Here is a 4,553-nt window from a genome sequence, read left to right as displayed (position 1 = left end):
TCTTCGCCATCTCTCCGAGGGTCTAACCCTTCCTCTTGTCACTGGAGAGCTGACCGCAGCACGGATGCCCCTGTGTTGAAACCAAGACACCTCTTCACGATGAGAACCGCGTTGGCTGGTGAACGTCAGGAGCCAGTTTCCTTAACGCGAAGAGGTGACAACTTCTGCACGACGACTGGATGTCTGCAAACTCGGTGCTGGAATCGAAGACCGAGGAAAAAGAAACAGACCCACCCCTCAGAGAACTAACGGTCGAGCAGGCGAGAACACAATTTTTCTTTTGGTGTTTGGCAAAAATAGTCCACAGAGCATCATAGCACAAACGCCCATGGACTCACCGCCCAGCCATCTATAAAGTTGGTCCTTTGCTCCCCCACCGCCCCCACCCTGAGCAAATCAGACTCGGGGGGCAGCAGGCCGGGAGCTGTCTGCAATCCCGGACTGCCTGGCTAGGGATTCAGCTGAATTTTCTTTTAGAAAAAATATTGAATTGGGCAGGTTAGGAGATGGAGGTTAGGTTTGCAGAATAGACCGTAGGGAGCTTTCCAAGGATTCGGAGAACCTAGGTGTTTTACGAAGCACCCGTGCCTGTTAAAGGGCTCCCAGCCCCCTCTCGCTTGCATCTCGCCGGGCGGCATCTTGCAGCATCTTCGCGAGGAGGCTACGCAGCATCATAGCAGGGCAGGCTGCCTGCGGCCACCGCCCGAGACCCGCCCGGCCAGGCTTTGGAGCGAGGGGTCCGCTGGATCTCCCTCAGGAAGCCCCCACAGACCTTTACTGTCCTCGCCACACGTGTCCCAAGCTGCTCCCCCATCTGCGAGGCCACCTGCCCCTCGAGACCGGAACCTCGAGAGTGTCACTCATCACTGTCCTCGGTCCTGCCTTGTGCGTGGCAGCCTCTCGTATCGTGCGGGACAGTTTTGGGCATTTCTTTTTTTTTTTTGTCAAGTTGCCTGCTTTTCTACTTTCCAGTGGGAACCATCAAACCCATCCAATTATATACGTTAAATATATGCTGATTTTTATACAACGACTGTAACTCAATAAAACTTTTTTTTTTTTTTTAAAGAAAGAGCGATTCTTCCTTTTAGTAGATTCCATCCAGATGACACTCCATGTCGGTGGCCCCCAGATCAGCAGCAGCAGCACCCGATGCGAAGCTACACTCCCCTCCTAGCTGATTTGTTTTATTTTACATATCTTATTTTTTCTTAAAGCAGGTAACACCAGCTTAGCCCCCCACCCATCCCCCCCAAAGCCCTGGCTGCCTCCAGGGGCTGGGAGACGATTCGTGGGTGCCGTGGTCACTGTGGGCCGCAGACAGGCTGACTTGGCCAGATGTTCTCCATCCACCGTCAGCCCGTGGGGCAGCACCGATGGAAAGAAGCTTCGAAGCTTCTTTTCCATCTTCAGGACGTGACGCTGGCGGCCTGCCTTGTGGGCCGTGCCAAGGCACACGCGGGCTGTGGCAGAGCGAGTCATTGTCTGTCCCCCCATCCCCGAGCAGGTTGGGGCGGCCGCTTTTCCCGCGCATCGGATGTCTCGTTTACGAGCTGTCAAACTAGGTCGAAGAACGGTGGCAGCGGAGTCGCTGGCCCGCAGGTGATGAGTTCTGTCCGTGCCCAGCTTCGGTGAAGTCGTAGCAAAAGATAATTGGAGACGGAAAAGCCCAGACGTGGAGTCAGCCCGTCCCGTGGCAGGGGAGGTTTGTGTGCCTGACCCATCAACACGAGGGAACCACTGTACGTGTGGCTTCTAGAACCCCCAGAACTACTTCGCTCACAGCTCAGGGCCGAGTAGGTCGGTGGGGTCGGCAGCGTCTCGTAGCAACGGTTGGAATTTTCTGGTTTCTTCTCTTTTGCCGTGGAAGAGCCGACACGCCCGGGGCAGTTCCTCTGGACCAGCAGGAGCCGTGGCACCTGGGCCCTTGTTAGAAACTCAGATTCTTGGGCTCCGTCCCAGAACTGCCACATCAGAGCGGGGCTCCGGGATAGTTTCCCAGGCCCTCCGGGGGACTCGGACGCTCACTCGAGTTTGAGACTCGCTTGACGGATGTATACAGTGGAGCAGCATAATTCCACACTCCCGGGGTCGTGCATAAGCACGGCCCTGCCCGGTTCCGGCCGGCCCAGTCACCCGATCTTCCCCTCCCCGTCACCTCGCTGCCACCTCTGGGGACCCGCGGGAGTGCCCCCGAGCCTGGGCCCTTTTGTGGGGTGGAGTTCAAGCTCAAACGACTCAGTTCTAAACTCTCCAGGATGTAGTGAAGCTGCTCGGGAAAGGTCACGGGGGCAGACTCTGTGATCCTTTCATGAGGACTGTCCCCCGTGTCACCAGGACGGAGGGACACCTCTCAGGGCCTTTATCCTACAGACTCCAGGGGTCCAGCTGGCCTGGAGCAGCGTCTCGGCTTACAGGTCATGCGACAACGACGAGCTTCCGCAGAGCAGGCATTTTATTATGGGCCATGAAAACGGAACGCAATTCAAGCTTTTTAATTTAGAACATTACGAAACGGGGGAGGCAGCGATGGTATCCAGCTGATGTCAGGTCAGGAATTTTTTTTTTTTTTTTTTTTCGCTCCCCCCCCATAATTTCCGAAACATCAAGCATTTCTATGAAGCTGGCCGGTTCCCTAATTACAGGCTTTATGAGCAAGTGCTCCCAGAGGATTTTCAAAGGGAACGCCAGAACCCTCATATAATAGAGGGTTGGGGTGTTTGTTTCCACACCAGAACCTGCATACTCGGACTTTTATCTTAATGCACTAAGGGGTCCAGAGGGTTGTCACGAGGGTTACACACCCCGGGGAGCCAGCCGGGTTCCAGGACGAGGCCACTGGCTGAAACCCGTGAACCGAGGTGCTGGGATGCCTGCCCTCCACTGTGGGCCCCCGCAGGGCGCCCCCGGGTTCCACGGTGATCCCCGGGGGTCCTCCCAGGCATCCGAGCATCCTCGTTGGCGGGAATACCGTGCCTCGCCATCCGGCCTCCGTGGCATTGCTGTTGTCCCGTGCCCGCTCCGAGAGGCTTTCTTCGAAGGCGCGCGGGGACCCGTAGAGGTCTGGCGACGCAAGGCGAGGTTGACAGACAGCTCCAAGGACCCGGAGCCGGGTCCCGCATCACAGGCGAGGTTGACAGACAGCTCCGAGGGTCCCCGGAGCCGGGTCCCGCATCGCCGCCTGCTGCGAGGCCATTTACGAGCCCTCCAACCCTGTCTAATCTGGGGTTCTTCTCCTCTCCCTAAGCTGGCGCGGGGCTCCCCAGGTCCCTGTCAGGGAAGACAGACGCTCGGGACCCATGTGGACATCGTTAAGCGAGGGAAGGGAAAGAGGGTTGGCGGGAGATGGAGAGCCAGGGAGGGGACTCTGAACGCGCCAGCCTCGCTAGGGCCAGAGGGGGACCCCGCCCCAGGAGGCAGGAGGAGGTGCGCTCACGGTCCCGTCACCTGGCTCAGCACGGTGCGCTGGGGACTTAGGTAAAGCCCATGGGTGGCACCCCAGAGGTGGGTGGGCGTGCCGCCCTTGGCCTTGAGCCGCAGGGTGACAGATGGCTCGGGAACCACCGCGGGGGTCGGTGACGTCTCATCAGGGGATGAGATGACGTGACAGTGCCCCGGGCCTCTTCCCTGGAGGAGTCACCCGCGCACGCACACATTTTGCACTCCCTAGAGGGGCTTCCTCGGTTCTGCGTTAATTAAGAACCTTGAGGAGCACAAGCTACAGGAAAAACGAGACCGTGGGTGACACGCGTGATCATAAAGGTGTCCGGGGAGCCCCGGGAAGGGCGAGGCGTGGGGACGCGTTCCTGATGGTGGGGTGGGCCGGGCCCGAGCAGGCGGAACCCGACAGGTGAATTGGAGAGGGAGGAGGACTCTCCCTCAGCCGCTTCACCTGCGATGAGCGCGGGGCAGTGGTGATAATTACGTGAAAACGAATGTGAAGTAGCTTAACTGAGTCCGCGCGTGAACAGACTGACTGTCACCGCCCTCCCGGCTTTCTCACCGAGCGGCAGGGCTTCGAAGGGGCTGTCACACCCGCTCCCTCGCTCACAAACCACCCGCGAGGCCCGACCGCACCGCGCGTGGGCTTTGTCCTGCTTGCCTGCCCACAACGCCTAAGGCCTGGAAGCTTCTGCCGTGGCTGGTGGAGACGACGTGGAAACAAGTTTCCCCATTACGAAGACAGATGCACAGCCAAAGGACAGGGACAAGGGACAAGGGATGGGAGGCTGGAGGGGAAGGACCTGCTTACGACTGGAACAGCCTTGGAGAAGCCAGGCCTACAGCTGTGATCCTGGGTTATGATTTGAAGGATCAGAAAATATGAAGACAGGCTGGCGGTATGTGGGCCTCCTAGCTGCCTGTAATGAAGACTAAAAACGGGAGGAAAAAAAGCTAAGTCTAAACGCCACCGGCATCATGCAACTCCAAGTCATTCGACCCCTCTCGCAAACACATCTTGCAAAACAAAAACATAGCATCACGAGGAGTAATCCTCATGTCCGCACACGCACGAGGCTGGCAGTGCAGTTCCTAAGGGCACCCCCAGAATC

The sequence above is a fragment of the Pteropus vampyrus genome, unplaced genomic scaffold (genome assembly GCF_000151845.1).
Source record: "Pteropus vampyrus isolate Shadow unplaced genomic scaffold, Pvam_2.0 Scaffold34, whole genome shotgun sequence".
Taxonomy (NCBI): Eukaryota; Metazoa; Chordata; class Mammalia; order Chiroptera; family Pteropodidae; genus Pteropus; species Pteropus vampyrus.
This window is presented reverse-complemented; position numbering follows the sequence as displayed.